Raw genomic sequence first — 18,391 nt, forward strand, 5'->3', positions numbered from 1 at the left:
GCTTCGGTTTGCCCCGTGCCAGGCTGGAGGCACCAAAGGTGTCCATGCTCCCTCTCCGTACCTGGCAGATCCGTTTCCTCACTGGAACCTGGTGGGTTGGCTTCTCCCAGGAGCCGTGTGTGAGGACGGGCAAGGACTGTGCAGGGAGACCCTCGCTGAGATGCCGTCAGTGGTGGTGGGCAAGGTCCTGATGGAGATGCTGTCGGTCTGTGGAAGCTCCTCCACTGCTGGCCCAGGGTGGGTGTCCTCCCCGGGGTGTGAAGATGGGTTCCCCAGCATGATGAGGGCACTGAGGATGGCCCCTCCTGCGCAGCGTTGGGTGTCAGTGGAAGGTGGAGTCCCTGTTGCCTTGGGAGGCAGTAGCTACTCGTTGGCCTTGGTCCTGCCTTGTTCAAGGAGGGGGTGTGTGCTTATCTTTGCCTTGTGCTGTGGCGGTGGGGAAAACCAAACCCTATGGTAAAATCTACCCCAAGCAGATGTGGGAGCTGGGGCTGGCCAGGCAGGTTTCCTGCAGAGGTTGTCATGTCTGTTGGGTAACTATGGCCAAGAATGAGCTGAATTTCTGCAAAAAATGCCCGGTCCTTAGAGGCTGTTCCCATCCCAGAGGGAAGTGTGTGAGCTGCCGGCTCTTTTTCCTAAGCAGAAACAGGATTTTTTAGCTGCTGGTGGCAGGATCTGGCATGGCCCTGGGAAGCAGCTGGGCGCTTTGTTCCTCCTGCATCATGGTTTCAAAGATGCAGACCGTGCTTTGCCCTTAATTACACTTTGGCAATTACCGTCTGGGTAGATTACCTTCACTGGTAACCGCTGTCTTCATCTGTAAAAGTGACTTGGCAGCGGAAATTTCGTGAGGAATATGGTTTATTCCACACACACACACAATGCGAGATGCCATCGTGCTTCCTCTGGCTCGTTGTCTGTAGGGGACAGCGGGGGGAAAATACAGTAAAATCTGATTTTGGTCAATAAAGTCAGCTGCTGTCTCTCCAGATACTCGTCAGGGGCTGCGCTACTGAGCAAGACGGGGCCATTTTTACATAACCAGCCTGTCGAGCAGAGCTGTATTTTAAGCCAGAGGATCTTTTAGCTGCTCCAAGGAGCAGGACTTTGTCCTTCCATTAGTGGATGATCCCGGTTCTCCTGATGCGAACCAGGGGGGTCTGTCCTTCCAAACTGGTCAGGACCAAAGACTGAGGAGGAAAGTTGTAATAAAGCTGGTGTAAATGGGAACTGCTCTTCTGCAGAGATGGGAACAGACTGGGAAACCCGCCTGGGTTTGTGGGATGTGCTTTTCACTGTGAAAATGCAAAGGTTGGGAAATCCCTCCCAAAGAGGCGTGAGTGTTGCAGGGCTCGGAGCCATGGGCCAGCTGCACCCTAATAATTTTAACATCGTAATTTTAACATATTTTCTTTAGATTTCTGAGCTGGCAGCCTCTCTCCGCTCCCAGCCGGGTCACAGTCTCACCAGAGCTGGGTGTTGTGCTGAGACCCATTTTCTGACCATGGGGGAAAGCACTGACCAGGCATCTCGTTGGAAAGTGAAGGCTGGCACGTGTTTTAATCTTTCATATCTGGCAGTAAAGAATATAAACACTGTATTCCTGAGCACGGAGGAAAAGTCTTAGGCTGGTTCGGGGTGCTGCGGGACGGGGTGAAATAAGGTGGGTCAGCACTCGCCAGGCACCAGGTACAGGAGGCATTTTTATAGATGATAATTAACAAAAGCTTTGTGGCGTTGTGCTTTGTGAGGCCAGAGAGACCTCAGCCAGTTAATGTGGGATGTCAAAATTTGATCAATGCTGCAGCTGGAAATAGAATATTTTGGCTGCATAATGTCTGTTACCAAAGACTTTAATTACAGTGGCATATCTGTCATATCGATGAGGCTTTTCTATTTTTCAGGGGTTTATAGCAGGGCTGCTTCAGATCGTATTGGCGTTTAGCTTGGCACATAAGCTTGGCTCCCGAAGGAAATATCCATCTACCTGCCTATGTGAAATTTCTCTTTAATAAAAAAATTACAAAAAATTGATGAAGCCATTCTGAAGCCAGAGAGAGACTTTAGGAATGTATAGATTTGGTAGTTTATAGAGGTTGTGACTATACGTTATGTAGATACTTAACTCATAGAATGGATGGTATATTGGGACTGGGAAAAAAAAAAAAAAGCCAGAATCCAATATAGTTGTGTTTGAAAAATAGATAAGAAACATGCTGAGCAGGTACTTTTCATGAATCGATTTAATTCTCATTAGCGTTGCGCTATACAGCATGCTGACTAATATTTCTGGCTTGCAAACAGCAATGGCTTTCCAAAGGAAATGTGTGAGGAGAACAGAATGTTTTGGGGCTCTGGAAACCTGGAGCTCCTGGGGCTATTGGAAGTGGGGAAGGGAAAACGCCGGGGCAATGGAAAGCGCGGCAGCGGAGGAGAGGGATGGGGCTGGGGATGTGGTGAGACAGGGACAGGGCAGTTGGGGTGTGGAGGATGTTGGTGAGTGTCCCCCGCTGTGCTGGGCCATCCTCCTCCACCCCTGGGACCCTCGGGACCCCCGCACCTCGGCTCCTGTCCCCGCAGTGGCACCGTCCCACCTCCCTCCCAGGGTCACTCTCTTGGACCCCGCTCCTGCCTGAACCTCCATGTTCCTGGGGCCTTTTTCAGTGTGAAGGTTCTTCTCCTGATCCAGAGTGGGATCTGGAGATCCCACTGTCTCCTGCTCCATCCAGGTCGGTGTTCCTGCTGTCCTTCCTTTCTTCTGCTTGCATTTATTACCTCTGCATTTACGGTTTTGCATCATTCTCGTTTGCACCTTGATATAAACCCCCCCAGACCCGCAGGGAACGATTCCCCAGCCCCTCACCACTTCTTGGAAAAAACTCCCTGAGGCCACCGACGGGGCTTTAACCAGCTGTGACTTCTGCTTTCCCATGATGGGTTTCTTCCCCTGGGGTTTGGAACAAAGTGGGGGCTCCTCGGGGCAGCTGAGGGACGGCTGCCAGCCTGTGTTCCAGCCTGCTGCCATACCCAGGACAGCCTGGGAGCTCGTGTCCCCCCTTGGCAGTGCCTGGGTGTCGCTTGGGCACCGTGTCCCCCAGCTGAACGTCTGCTTTTTGTTATAGGCACAAATGAAGTGCTGATGCAGAATTAATCCCAGTGGAGGTGCCTTAAATTAATGATGGCGGTGATTTCCCTCTGCCCTTATGGGATGCTTCCCACTGTTGGTGCTGCCACGTTGGCCCCGTGGCGAAGTCCCCCGGAGCTGGAGAAAGAGAGTGTGCCCTGGAGTCTCACACTTGGCGTCTCACACCATGCAGTTTCCATGGGACAGGGGTAAAAGTAAAAAGCAGCCCAGAATGGCTTCAGCCTCGGCTTCTTCATGGGATTTGGGCAGCTGTAAATCAGCCTGAAAGGAGTGACTGCGTGTTGACCCCTGCAGACACTGCCTAATTGTTTTATTTTGCTTTGTTCCACGGATCTCTGTGGAGAGAGAGGAAAAGTCGAGGTGGTGGTGCAGCTGCCGGGGATCGCCATGGGAACAGAGGAGCGGGGCTGGTGGTGACCATGGTACACTGCCATCGCCTGGGAGATGCCCTCGTCCCCACTGCTGCTGCGGGGACATCCTGCTGGAGCGTCACCTCCAGCCCCTGGAAGCCATAACGAGGAGCCGTAGCCCAGATCCAGCCCTGTCCCAGTCATGGGCTTGGGGACTCCTGACCCTGGCAGCAGTTTGGGACCACGCTCCCCCCACCTCTGTGGGACCCGGGGGGCACAGGGACCAGTGCTCAGCGCTTGTTGGAGTTTGGATTTGCAAATCCTGTGCCCATTGGGTGCTCCAGCGTGCCCCTTCCAGAGGGATGGGTGTCTCTTCGGTGTTGGCCAGAATCGCCCCTAATTGTTGGTGATGATGGAGTGTGATGTTGCTGGAGTGTGTCCAGAGGAGAGCAACCAAGCTGGTGAGGGGTCTGGAGAACAAGTCACACGAGGAGAGGCTGAGGGAACTGGGCATGTTTAGTTTGGAGAAGAGGAGGCTGAGGGGAGACCTCATTGCCCTCTACAGCTCCCTGAAAGGAGGGGGGAAAGAGGTGGGGGTTGGCCTCTTCTCCCAAGGGAATAATGACAGGAGCAGAGGAAATGGTCTGAAGTTGGGGCAGGGGAGGTTTAGATTAGATATCAGGAAGAATGACTTTCCTGAGAGGGTGGTCAGGCCCTGGAACAGCCTGCCCAGGGAGGTGGTGGAGTCCCCATCCCTGGAGGGATTTCAGAAACATGTAGACGTGGCCCTTCAGGGCATGCTCTAGTGCCCAGGATTGATGGGGTTTGGTTTTGTGTGTGTGTGTGGTTGGACTCGAGCTCAAAGATCCCTTCCAACCATGAGGACTCTGTGGTTCTATGGTAACAGCTTGTCTGCAAGCGATGGGGTTATTTGTGGTCTGTGCCACCTTCCTGGGCAAACCCGTGCCCGCGCTCCCCGGGCTGTGTGCTGGCAGCCTCCAGCTGTGGGTGTTGCTGGAGGAGCTGCACCGTTCCCTTTCCCGGGGTTTTCTCCGTGGCCGGGCAAAGGAGACACGGTGCCATTTTGCTGTCGTGTCCTTCCCAGTGAGCAGGCGGGCAGGAAATAACGCCTGGAGCAGGCATGAAGAGGGTGAGTGCTTGTGGCACGCTGACTCTGAGGTGTGTTTGGGAAAATAGAATCATCTTATAGACTGGAGAAGCTGAAACAGACTGTTTTGAATGCACTTGGTTCTTCTGTAGGTGCTACAATTATCCTTGCCTTTATTTAGACACAGTGATAGCACCAGGGTAAAAATACGATGCTTTTTCCTGGATGGCATCCACTGCCGAGGGAAGCGCTGGGAGGGCCAGCGGGGCTTGGTGCGACGTTAGCAACAGATTCACTCAAGCCCTTAAAATATTTATGGTGCTGTAATCCATACACATTTGAAGCGTATCTGACATCATCCTACACTTCCCTCGTATCTGTCACTGCTTATGGAGAGACTCCAGCGAGCATCGCTGTGTGGCTGGTGGGAGGTAGCTGCAGGTAGCCACGCGCTGCGTGTGGATCGTTATAGCTGAGGGTTGGAGAGGAGCCGTGGGGCCCGTTCCCAGAGAGCTCTTTGTGGAGCCAGGAGGGGCTTTGCCGAGGTGGCTGCTGCTCCTGCAGTGGACGGGGCTGGGATGGGGGTCTGTGCCGGCGCTGGCTGGGCAAGGAGGGTTTTGGCTGTGGGGCTCATCCCTCCTTGCACCCCCAGCCACCCCCCCGGCTCTCCGTCACCCGCAGGGAAGTGAAGCAGCCTGAGGAGATGTCTCAGACGTTTCTTCAGTGACTCAAAGGCTCCCTGTTGTTCACTGCCTTCCCACAGCGCCTTCCCCTGCCCGTCACGGGGGCTGCTGGGGGTCTGGGGGCTGTCACCTCACAGGTTTTGGGGAGGCTGTGCAGCTCTCGGCACAGCTGGGGGGATTTGGGGTTCCTTTGGAGCTATCAAAATCCAGCTGAACAGGATGGATCATCTCCTCGGCTGGGCGATCTGTCTGCGCTGCTGCCAGGCAGGATCTTCCCTCCATCCTCCTCCCTCCTGCCTCCCTCCATCCTTCTCTCCCTCCCTGGTTCATGGTCGGGTCCTGCCTGGCCAAGAGAGGCTCGGGGGCAGCAGTGCCATCATTCTGAGCCCTGTCACTGTGGTGAAAGCCCCGGGGCTCCTCAGGGACCTGTGTGTGCTCTGGGGTGGGAATGGATAAACCCCTGCTTGGAGCTGCGGGAGGGAAGGTGGTGTGAGACCATTACCTGTTCCCATGGTCTGGGGGGAAGAAAGGGGAGTTCTTGGCAGGGACTGAGGATGTTGGCTGCTTCCAGCCAGGAACACCATTATTTGCACGTGCATCACCCCTTTCTTTTACCTTTTTCTCCCTTGGAGGCTGAAATCTCCCAAGCGTTTCACCTCCTGGGCTTTTTCTTGACCCAGAAATATTTCCACCTGCCTGCAGTTGTCCGTGGTGACCGGGGCTGAGGAGCACAACCAGAGGGTTTTGTGCTCGTGACGGTCTCCATGGGGATGTGGCAGCAGGGCTGCTGCTTTTTTGAGGAGGACCATTCCCATGGCCCCTTCTGGGCAGCGCCGAGCCCCAGGCAGCCTCGTGTGCCCCACTGGGGTCTGTGGTGGGGTGGCCACCACGGCTACCAGCTCATGTGCACATCCCCAGGCTGGTGCAAGGTGACACAGGGGGTTTATCATCAAGACAATGTCTGTAACGGGCCATAGGAGCAGCAGGATGTTCAAAAGGGTCTCCTCAGGCACAGGGGGCAGTTCCAGAGACCTGAGCAGCATCTTTGGGATATTGGTCATTTTGAGGATCCAGTCGAGCATCTTCCTTTTTTTGGGTACCAGAGTGTGTCCCTGGGGTCCCCTCCATCCCCGCCTCCTTGGACACATGGCCACTTGTCTTTGTGTTGTGGTGGCTGCCAGGAAGGCAAGGCTGGACGGTGTCCCTCCCCAGGTGTTGAGGACACCCATGATCTCTGCAGGTGATGGGGTGACTCCAGGGGACGCGTGGCTCCACACCAGCGCTGGAAGGGAGATGTGACACCCAGCTGGGGTGGCCCTGGCACCACGAAGGGGTTTGCTGTAGCCAATCCATGCGTGAAGAATGGCCGAGGAACCAGAGGCAGAGCAGCAGACCCCCAGCCCAGGCGTGTCCATCAGCTGGGGAACTGGAGGGGATGGGGGGCAGCGGTGGCCCCTGCACCAGCTCCCCCGATGGCACCCACCTGCGCTGAAGGGACAGGAACTTATTTGCTAGCAAAAAAAAAAAAAAAAAAAAGTCAAACAAATAAACAAAAACCCCAAACAATAAAATTTTATACTCCCCGCCTCCTTGGACACATGGCCACTTGTCTTTGTGTTGTGGTGGCTGCCAGGAAGGCAAGGCTGGACGGTGTCCCTCCCCAGGTGTTGAGGACACCCACGATCTCTGCAGGTGACGGGGTGACTCCAGGGGGCTGTCGCTGGGGACAGGGGACGCGTGGCTCCACACCAGCGCTGGAAGGGAGATGTGACACCCAGCTGGGGTGGCCCTGGCACCACGAAGGGGTTTGCTGTAGCCAATCCATGCGTGAAGAATGGCCGAGGAACCAGAGGCAGAGCAGCAGACCCCCAGCCCAGGCGTGTCCATCAGCTGGGGAACTGGAGGGGATGGGGGGCAGCGGTGGCCCCTGCACCAGCTCCCCCGATGGCACCCACCTGCGCTGAAGGGACAGGAACTTATTTGCTAGCAAAAAAAAAAAAAAAAAAAAAGTAAGTTTTACCAAGGCAGTTGCCTTACTGCTCGAGGGAAAATTTCTGTCATTCAAGTAGAAGTAAAATACTTATTGTAAATTTCCATATGGTGGAGAGTGATCTAAATCTTGTCATACTTCAGAATGAAAATCTCACAAAAGTATCAACTGTTCTGTAGGGAATTTTTTTCAAAAAAAAAAAAAAAAAAAAAGTGTCAGTTTTACCAAGGCAGTTGCCTTACTGCTCGAGGGATAATTCCTGTCAGTCTGCCACTTCTTACTCTGATGTGCTAAAAATAGTGCATTATTTCCAGGCAGTAATTGCACATCCTGTAGTCGTAATGAGCTCTTAAGGTAATTACCTTTTGGTGGGAAAGAGTGAAGACAGGGAGTGTTTGGCTGTCAGAGAGAGGGGTTTCAAGAAGCCCAGTGGGTTCTGTGCTCAGCTGGGGGGGCAGAGGTCCCACAGCAGGGGGGAAGGGTCTGCGGGGCAGGGGGGGCAAGCAGCAGCACATCAGCCCTTCCCTGGTTTCTCCACGGCTGTTGGGGAACCATGGCCCCCACGGCACATCACCCCCTCTGTGCTGCTTTTTAGGGAAATCCTGGAAATAGCAGTGGCATCGTGTCCGTGCTTTATCCAGAGCACGTGAAAGATGAATGTCATCGGGGGGGTTGGCTGGGGAGGTGGCAATAATGAGCTGTCCCCATGGACACCTGCAGCTTCCCATCTATAGAAGAGAGGCTGAATGCATTTAATTTATTTGAACCAGTATCTAAAAGTGCTTTTCCATGGCTAGGGGTTATCTTAATGGGAATTATGGTATAGATTGAGAAAGTACAACGTGCCGCCCGCTCTGTCAAGCTTTGCCCTGCAGGAGGTTACCCTGAAAGCCCCCGTGTGTCCTCCGAAGCCCCCCTCCCCATCAGCTTTCGGTGCCGGGGGGGCTGCTGGAGCGGGGTTTTGGGGACAGAGCCACCTGTCCCCTGCACGTGGTTCGCTATCTCTGGGTCAATAAATAATCCCTTGTAATACTGCTCTGTCTTCAGCTTTGTAAATCAATTTACCATGTTACAGAGTGTCTAGTTCTTGCATGAAATAGGTAAATTACATTTACTGCTGGTACATCTTTGTAACTAATTTGATAACATATTAGGAATATAAACCATTTAGAACATTTTTGTCTGAATCAATTTTCCTTTTGTAAGGCAGAGGTGCTGATCTTACAGTACAATGCATTTCCCAATCCTGTGTAATCCTGTGGCTTTTCTTTATCGCGGTCTCCAATGTATTTCCACAATTACAGCACATTTATCTATCTGCAGTTTTGTTCCCGCACAGCGATGCTGGGTTATAACCTCTCCAGCTTCAGGTTTCTGTACCCGCCCCAGGTATGCAGGCGCCTTGCTACAAGGGAAAAAGCATGTAAAGCCATAACTCGTGTTTTATAGACTGTATTTCCTCATATTTCTATTTTTTCCAATCGTGGCTACAGCCAGTAAAGTGCTCCAATAAACCCACCCCCCTCCTGCCAGCATCGGTGAGGTCTGTGGCTGTGGGTTAAAGCTTTCTATCAGACATCAGAGAATCTGGACAGGAGGGGGATTTGGGGACATGCTCCTTCACGTGGCACCTCGTGGTCCCCTGGTGTTTCTCACCGGGGCCAACACAAGCGATGAGATTGCGAAGTCCTGGGCTGTTGGCGCCGCATATTATTTTGTACAACCTTCTTTAAAATAAAGGACCTTACTGGGAGCCAGGCTCGGTCTCCACGCCAGGGCTGCTGTTCCTCGGGAGGAAGCTGTCAGAGCAGATGGAGCAGGGTTTGCTTGATGTGCCGTTGCCGGCTGCGCGGCTCCGGGGCCAGAAGCCGATGGCAATCCCCGGGGAGGGAGCGGGCAGGATCCCAGCCCTCCCAGCGGGGTGAGGGACACAGAAGGATGGACCAGGAGGGACCGACAGCACTGACGGGCGGAATTTGCTGAGATCCTGCTGGCAGGAGGCTGGGATGCGGCTGGGTGCCTTTGCCCGGCTCCATCCCTGGATGCCCTCCTGGCTCAGGGGTCTGCAGCCCCCCAGCAGGCGTGGGGTTGTGGGGCAGGGGTCCAAACCCATGGCAGGAGGAGGAGGTGGTGTCCTGAAGCTGCTGCGGCTCCCCAGGGGGAGGCAGGGAACTGCTGGGGGTGTGAGGGAAGGGGCTGCGGTGCCTTCGTGCAGCTCCTTTGCCACAGGAACATGGTGGCTGTAATGGAGCCGGAGCGATCTGTCGCTCGCAGAGAGCAGCGTAACGGGGGGCAGCGGGGGCAAGGAATGAAGTTAAGGGTTGTTGGAAGGATGTGGCGGTGGCGTGTCCGTGTTTCAGAGCGTGGGGTTACAGGCCATGGCATGAAATCTTTATCTTTTAATTGGTTAATGCCGCGTTTCATCGCCTTAGCTGGTGCAGGACTTTCACTGTAATTAATACTAATGAATGAGTCTGATGGAGGGTGCGGTGGGAAGCCCTTCATCCTGTGCAGTTTCTTCCTTTTATTATTGTTTTGCTTTAGACAGGACCCCAAAAAGCAGAACCCGCCCATTTCTGTGCTGTGGGAAGGTGCTGGGCCAGGGGTGCTGGTGACACTCGGGGGCTCGGTGTCCCTGTGTGACCGGGCTTGGGGGACCTGCTGGGAGATTGTCTCCTGCCTCCCTGCCAGGAGCATCTCTGCGTTGGTGCCGGTCTCTCCATCGCTCCTTCACCAGGAGCAGGAGCTCGCTGGGACCCTCAGTGTGGCCGGGAGCCCCTGTGTGTCCGGGGGGGCAGGACCTGCTGCCCAGATGAGGGATTTACAGCCGGGAGCTGCTCTGCAAAGGTGGCTGCTTTTTTTCCCCACCCACTTTATCTCAGGTGGCTTTCTGCTGCCTTGCTCGACGCAGAGTCCTGGGCATTTTGCCCCGAGTATTTTTTATGCTGAGCGCTGCTGGGACCAGAGAGGTCCCCGGGGGCTGTGGGTGCTGGACAATTTACAATTTCATGTGCACCGAGGGATGCTGCAAAGGACATGTTTTTGTCGGTGACTGGCTCAGCAAAGGTGCCCCTGGGCACCCTGCTAAAATCCGGGGGTGTTTCTGAAGGTAGTTTAGATTTGTGCGTCTTCACAGAGGCTTTGAATTAAATCTCCAACAGTCCAGAGCCTCTATTTCCTTTGCTAAACTCCAGGAACTTTGAGTGATAGATCGGGAGCGGTGGATCTTAGAGATAGCGAGCAGCTTGAAAATGTGTTTCTGTACTGGGCCTGATATGAAGACTTGCCTCCAGCAAAAGGCGCTGCCGTGATTGCCAGGGGAGATGGCAATTCTTCTACCTGCCAGGCAGAGCTTGCCTTTCCCTGCCTCTGCGTGCCCCGTGCGTCGCTGACACACCGTCGGCACCGACCCTGCGGCCACCTTAATTTTTTAGCAGCTGAAAACGACAGGAGTGTACTCCTCTGTCTATTTACCCATCTATTTCTGCAGAGTGAGGACCTAATTGAGCGAGTAATGCACGAGGTGGCGGGTCGGGGAAGCCACGGTGCAGCGCTTTGTGTTTTGGGGAAAAGCTTTTTGTGGTGAGCCCCTGCAGCCGCTCCGTCCCTGGAGGATGGCCCTGATCCCCGCTCGGGTCACGCGTCCTCCCAGGCACCCTGGGGGTCTCCAGTGCCCAACGTGGGGGTTACTGGTTTGTACCATGGGGACAGGGTCTGGGAGAAGGTCCGCTTTGCCCAGGGATTACAGGATCAGTCCCTGGCACCGTCAGACCAAGCCCAGGAAACACCCCCCTGCAAACATCCCCCTTCCCCTCGGAAAGGGCAGATGGGACCTAGAGCTCACTGGGTCCCAGTGGTTCCTCAGTGGGATCTCAGCTCAGTGCTGGTGCCTCAGACCTCAAATGGCCTCTCAGCCCCCTGGGAGATGCTGAGCGAAGCCCTGTCCTTGGCAAACCATTGGGAGCCTGCTCTGGCCACGGGCTGAGCCCGGAGGAGCCGTTCCTCTTGTGACGTCCTTTGGTTTTCACTGCAAACCTCAGCTCCGGCAGCTGGAAAAGCGCAGTCTCCCACCAGAACCCCCCTGTGTAGCTGAGCGAGATGTGATTGCGTTGTCTAATCAGGCAAGTGACTGACACAATTTGAAAAGTCCTTGAGGGTTTTTAAAGGTCAGTAATGTGCAATACGTAGCCAGACCAGCGTGACTCCTGTCAGCTAAGCCGCCGGAGCCGCAGGGTGCCCTGCTTTGCTTCGGCGTTACCTTTCCTGCTTCTCCAGGAAAAGCATCCGCCGAGGATGGATCCGTGTCCCCAGGGCATAGCAGCAGTGGGCTGTGAGCTCCATGGGGGCTGTGGGTGATGTGCAGCAGTGGCTGTGTTTGGCACTCACACAGACCCTGAGCTGGGGCACCAGCCCAGGCTGTGGCTGGGAAGGTCTCGCTCTCGTTTCCCCCTTCTACAGCAAAACGCCTCCGAAGGCGCCCGGAGAGCTGCAGGGGGGGGGAACGGGATGGGAAGGTGCTGGACGGTGCCCATCTGCCTCCCCCTCCGGAGCAGCATTGGCACGAGGGATCACAGCCCATCCCTGGAGGGGTTCAAGGGCAGGTTGGAGTGGGCTTGGAGCAACCTGGGCTGGGGGGAGGTGTCCCTGCCCAGGGCAGGGGGTGGCACTGGGGGGGCTTTAAGGTCCCTTCCCACCCAAACCATTCTGTGATTCTATGATCGCTGCAGGGGCAGAAACTGCCCAGATTTAGATACATCCTGGGAAATAAAACATCTTGAGCAGCCCACGCATGTGTAGACTTGACTCAGCCTTCCTAAAGGTGTTCTCCAGTTTTGGACAGTGTTGGGGGTGTTGTGGATGTGGCCCTGCCTGGGACTGCTGGTGGGTCATCTGCTGTTCCCTTCCCACCGTTATTTTCATGCCACAGCGGAGCAGCTTTAAAGCAGACTCTTGTGGCTTGGGGTAGCTGCTTCATGTGTCTTTATGATTTAGAGAAAAATATTGATGAAGATGGCAAAGATGAGGCCATGCCTGCAGGGTTTGGTAACAGCAGCAACAGCAGCAGCCCCAGGCACAGGACGTGCGGTGCCTTTTGTGTAACGCGGGGTCTGTGTGGGATGGATGGACAGACACGGGGTGGCTGCTGGATCCTCACCTGCTGAGCCGTGCTGGGGATCCCGCTGGGAGCTCCGGAGGGATACAGGGGCGAGGGTCCTGTGTCCGGAGCCGCTGGGGACGTGGGATGTTGGGGTGGGCAGGATTCAGCAGCACCGTGTGTGTGAAGGCAGGGAAGGGTGCACATACATCATTTTTAAGGGCTGTGCTTTCTCCAATGCATAGATAATTTAAAAAAAAAAATAATCCTTCTGGTCTCTTTATCTACTACCAACATGTATTTTGTGTGTGTTTGTGCCGAGACACGCTGGTGTTCTGTGAGAAAGCTTGTCTCGGGCAGCAGTCAGTGCTCTCTGCACAATGTCTTTTGTCCTGACAGGGAATTAGGGACCCCTGTGTCCTCCTGACTTCAATTCTTCTCTCATCACTCCGGAGTATCTCAGTTTGAGTAGGTGGAATCGCTCCAACAACTATTTTCCCCCGCGAGGTCCCCGTCCCGCAGTGGGTGAGCTCTGGCAGCGCTGCCTTTGTCTGGGCTGGGGGCAGTGAAAGGGCCCCTCCACTCCCCCTTTCCCAGCTATTTCAGCCCAAATTCCTCTGTAGAGTTGCAGAAGTGGGTGGGAAGTGCATCTCCTTCACCCAACCACGCACAGTGGCACTCGGTTGCATTTTTTACTGCTGTTGTCAGCAACAGCAGCTTGTTTTGAAGAACCACGACTCCCAGGAATTTTCTAATACTGGAGTTTCCAAAAAAAAACCCCATGCACACCAAATCCAAGGTCTGTGTGGTGAGCACTGTAGCCATGGGACTGGGAGCTGGGGCTCAGGTTCAGGTGAGGGGCTGAAGGAGGGAAGGTGCCATCTCCAGGCAGTGCGGGTGGGATGAGCTCCTCCGTGACAGCAGTGGGCTCCTAAAGGGATGGACACCAAGGAGGAGCCAGGAGCTGGTGGGACCCCAGGCTGGTTTTCTGAGCACTACTGTGGGACTGGGGTGACCCTCAGGATGTGGGCACATCGGCCAGTCCCTCTCTGAAGTCATGGATGAGGAACCTTCTCACCTTTATTTCTCTGTCCCTTCAGTGTCTGTGCACGTAAATGCACACTTGCCTGAGACCCTTCAGTGGTTCTTTTACAGAATCACAGAATCTTCATGGTTGGAAGGGACCTTTGAGATTATCAAGCCCAACCACACACACACATACAAAAAAAAACCCCACAATCTCAGGCACTAGAGCATGCCCTGGAGTGCCACGTCTACACATTTCCGAAATCCCTCCAGGGATGGTGACTCCACCACCTCCCTGGGCAGGCTGTTCCAGTGCCTGACTACCCTCTCAGGAAAGGAATTCTTCTCAATATCTAATCTAACCCCCCCCTGCCCCAACTTCAGGCCATTTCCTCTGCTCCTGTCATTATTCCCTTGGGAGAAGAGGCCAACCCCCACCTCTCTGCACCCTCCTTTCAGGGAGCTGTAGAGGGCAATGAGGTCTCCCCTCAGCCTCCTCTTCTCCAAACTCAACATGCCCAGTTCCCTCAGCTTATCCTCGTAGGACTTGTTCTCCAGACCCCTCCCCAGCTTGGTGGCTCTCCTCTGGACACGCTCCAGCACCTCCATGTCCTTCTTGTAGTGAAGGGCCCAACTGCACTATTATTTTAGTGCAAATAGTACATCAGAGATGGAAAATGTACTCAGAATGTTTATTCTCCATCAAATGAGTCCAACTGTCATTGATTTCTCTAACCCGTGTGAGCGTTCCTTGGGTGTATATTCATTTTCCTCCCCGCAGGTTTCACAAAACATCGCTTCCCTTTAGCAGAGACACTCTCTGATCCCGTGTGAAGCCCGGTCGGATGTGAGTAAGTGGAACAGACAGGCAGAACCTTTTTTACATTAAACTCGAGTCGCAGAGTCTTGTGCACCCTCGGTGCTGGGGGAGTGTTATCTGCAGACGCGATACCTCGGCGTCACACGCTCTGGGCATTCACGGCTCCGCACCTGCAGCCGCTGGGCTCGGTCCCTTCTCAAAACGGGGAGGTTGGACTCTTGGGAGAGGTTCCTCGTTGGGCTTTGTGTGGCCGTAAAACCCAACTGTGCCCCTTTGTCCCCCTCGGGTTTCTGTCCCAATCTCACTGCTCTGTTTTAAGCGCAGCTCGTTTGGGTGGGTTTTTCTAAGGGCACGTCCGAGGCTGTGGGGTCCAGGAGTCGCCCTGTTGTGGTGCTGACCCATCCCAGGGGGGTCACTGTGGGGCTGTGGCTGGTCTTTGCTGAGGGAGGAGAGCCAGGGGAGCCATTGCTTTCTGCTCCTGGGGCTCTCAGCCCCCCCAGTGCTGGTGGGTCTGCTTCTTTAGCCTGGGGTAAGAGCAACTCACTACAAACCCCTCTTGGTTAGGACAGAATAACCCCCCCAGAGCACCGGGGTGAGGAGGGGCAGAGGACGGCCCCCGCGATGGGTCACGGAGGTGTTGCTCCATGCAAGCATCAGGGGAAAGGAGAGGAGCAGGAGCAGGTTTGCTTCTGGGGGATGGCATAAAAATAGGATTTATACAGGAGGATAAGGTTTGGAGCTCGCCATCACCAGCAGCACCTCAAATCATTAAGCCTGAAATAATTTTAATTGGATCCAGAATTCCCAAGAGATGTTTTTGTGCCGTTGTGGAGCTGGACTAGTTTCTCTGATATCACACCAACCATCCGAGCACAGGAGAGTTCCTTGGAGAGCTGGGGGTCAGAACTTATCGGGGCTCCTTCCAGCACCAGCCTGGGCTTAAAGACTGAGAGAGAAATATTTTGTTCCCTTTGGGGTGGATAAACACCTCTTGAAAAGCTCTAAGTTGTTGATTGAAGTTCTTGAAACAAGTTCTCTAGTTTATTGCGGAGACGGTCTCTTGACACCCTGCTCTCACAGGACAGAGTTGTGTATCAGGACACACACACACACACACGTACCTGCGGCTCTGCTGGGGGGCTGAGGTATGTGCAGAAAAGATAAAATTTCAATTAATCGCTTTGCATGTCCCAATTAATAATGAGGCATTGGGCAGGGTGGAAACCAAGTTAGTGCCGGGCAGCCAGGGCTCTGCCAGAGCATGGGGCTTGGGGCAGCACTTCAGGGTATTTACTGAAATTCAGCCTCGAATGTATTGATTTGGGAATGTCAGGATGGTATTTCTTTTTCGTGGAGCACCTGCTGGGAAACCTGTCAGGGCGAAAGCTGGTGGTGCTGCCAGTGCAGCTCTGATCTGGGTGCCCGGGAGGATGCTGGACATCATTAGCAGGGTTAAAATGGGAACAGGGATTATTCCAGGTGGTGATGATGGGGCTTCCCAGTGCAGGAGCAACCAGGGGATGTTTTAAAATGTAAACGCAAAAGTCCCAGAGAGCATCAGAGATTTAACTGTGTTTGAGGAGGGCTCTGGAGTGCAAACGGCACGGGGTGTTTGCACAGTGGTGTCCTCTGTGGTGCAGCCAGATGGTGTTCACGCAGAGAAAAGTTTGGCCAAAGCCTCAGGAAGGTTAAAACCTCGGCTGCTCTGGCCTGAGAGGTCCCAGCCGGGGTCCCCTGGCTGCGGCAGAAAGCGGGGGGCTCTGGCTGTGGTGCTCCATCCTCCAGCCCCCCTGGGCGTTTGGGAACCTCTCATCACCTGGCGCTGAAACCGAGGGCAATTTTGCAGACAGGTTTTGCAGCTGAAGTGTTGTTGCTGACATTCGTTATTTCCTTGCCCTGACGGATGCTGGCGATGCCATTGGGTCACCCTCAATTTTGAATATTTAACGAGATGCTTAAATATTTAATGGGCGGGTGCCTGCTGGGAGCGTGCGTGCCGGGGAGACGTGGCACCGCCGGTACGTTGCTGCACGAGCACAGAGTTTATGCTGCTCTTCCCTGACTTCTTCATAAACATTCCTTTCTGCTGTGCCTTCAGGGTTGATGCCACCCTCCGGGGGAGCTCCTGCCGGTGCCCTGGCCCCCGTGGTGGGACGTGGATGTTGGGGACGTGGATGTGTGGGATGTGCATCCTGGCGGGATGAGCCCCCAGCACGGGGCTAATGAGCCGTGTGCTCTCTGCAGCTGAACTGGAGCAGAGATCAGCTCGTCGCTCCAGCACCTCCCTGCTCCGGGCCATCTGCAGCTTTTTGGACCGTGGCAGCTTTTCTGTGCTCTGCTGGGGTTGAGCTGCCAGCCCAGCTGCGGTCCCCGCTCCTGCGGCAGCACGAGGCGCTCCTGGCGCCGGAGCTGGGGATCGGTCGGAGCCAACCCCAGCGTCCCCCGGCCCCGTGCCCCCAGGCTTGTTCTCTCTCCGCTCCTCGTTACGCAACCCAGAAACTCCAGTCCTATTTTTATTCATAATTATTAGTTTGATCCAGTGAGAGTGTCGGTGTGGGTCTCCGAGGCAGGTTTGGGTGCCCTGGGGGGGCGGTGGGAGCGCTGGTGCACGCACACGTGCTCGTGCACGCACGGGTCTGCCCCGTCTCGGCCGTGTCACCCCCAGCCCTGCTCTGGGACCACCGAGGCAGTGAGTCCGTGGAGGGAAGACGTTAAACGTTGCCTGGGTCTGAGCTGTGGATGGTTTCCCGTGTCCCGCGGGCGGCCGGAGGGGCAGGCTGTCCCCACCGCCTGCCAAGCGGCAGCGCCAACCTCCAGGCCCTGCCGAGCTGCTGCAAGCCCCCACATCTCTTCAGCTACTTTATTTCTCTGGAATTAGGAATCAAATTACTTTTTAGTAAATACTAACACTTAAAAAAAATAATAATTCCCAAGGTTGGGATCCTCCGTTTCAAGTTCCATTTGGTGCCAGTGCAGCTCCTGCAAAGCCGTTATCTCCAGTATAAATCGTTACACAATCCTAATTCTCATGCTGCAAATGGCTTCATTATGAAAACATAACATCAAAGTAGACCCAGAAACAATCAAGTTTCTGTTCAGAATCCAAGATGTTTGGGGAGGATCAGGAGTTCAGCCTCGCAAAGTGCTCCAGAGAAGCAGGTTGGGCTGGAGCCGGGGAGGATGAAAAGCGGCTCCCTCCCCCTGCAGCCTGACAACAAGTTGTAGTTTATCCTGAATTTGCAAGGGGAGATAAATGTGGAAATCCTTTCATGACCCAGTAGGCACACTGAATTAACTGGAAGTGAATGGGAATAATGTGTGAAATAAATGAACAAGGAGTCCTCATACCTACTGCCTGGACAGCGGGAAGTAACTGGTGTGGCAGGGAGGGATGCTGGGGTGGGAGGATGGAGCGGGATGCTGGGGCGGGAAGGTGGAGCAGGAGGATGGAGCGGGAAGATGGAGCAGGATGCTGGGGTTGGATGCTGGAGTGGGAAGATGGAGCAGGATGCTGGGATCGGATGCTAGGGTCGGATGCTGGGGTGGGAAGATGCTCCCTACACATCTACCCCCCTCTATTCCTCCCTCTACTTCACCCGAGGATCCTTCCAAGCCCAGAAACTTATGTTTTCCAAGATGTGGAACCCTGCAGGGTGCCGCTGGGCTGGAGTGCTGGGGGATGAGGATCTGCTGGGCTGCCCCAGCGCTCTCCCCGGGACATCTCTCTGTGCTTCGGGGCTGGGGGCTGGGGGGCGATGCCCAGCGCTCGCCTTGCATCGTGCTGCTTTAATGAACTTCTTTGCCAGTCCGTGGTACGGACCAATTTGGTTCCTGTATCACAGAGAATTAGCTGGCGGGGAAGTGCCGTGTCTCCGCAGGTAACCGAGTTATCTGTGCGCTGCTGCTTTCGCCCTAATGGGGAGTAATGGCCGTGTAGCTTCCCATTACAGCTAATGGGATCACCGGGGTGACTCGCCCGGCGCAGTGAAGCTGTGCTGTGCTGTGCCGTGCTGTGCCATACCGTGCCGTGCTGTGCCATACCGTGCCGTGCCATACCGTGCTGTGCCATGGGAGCAGCAGGGGCAGGGGAAGGGGTCAGGGAGGGTCCCGAGGGACCTGCCACGGGGGGGGGGGGTGCTGTTCCCCCCTGGTTCCAGGGGCTGATGGATGGATG

At 54.9% G+C, this 18,391-nt stretch overlaps 1 protein-coding gene across 1 annotated transcript in view; it reads left to right on the forward strand.

Moving 5' to 3' along the window:
• The first annotated feature begins 221 nt into the window (after positions 1-221).
• FRMD5 (FERM domain containing 5) overlaps positions 222-18,391 on the forward strand; it is a 91,505-nt gene continuing 73,335 nt past the window's right edge. Inside the window, exon 1 of the mRNA XM_014952758.1 lies at positions 222-237. The gene's annotated coding sequence lies outside the window, so the exon portion shown is untranslated. The remainder of the gene's footprint in view (positions 238-18,391) is intronic.

This window comes from Calidris pugnax, unplaced genomic scaffold (genome assembly GCF_001431845.1).
Source record: "Calidris pugnax isolate Ruff unplaced genomic scaffold, ASM143184v1 scaffold187, whole genome shotgun sequence".
Taxonomy (NCBI): Eukaryota; Metazoa; Chordata; class Aves; order Charadriiformes; family Scolopacidae; genus Calidris; species Calidris pugnax.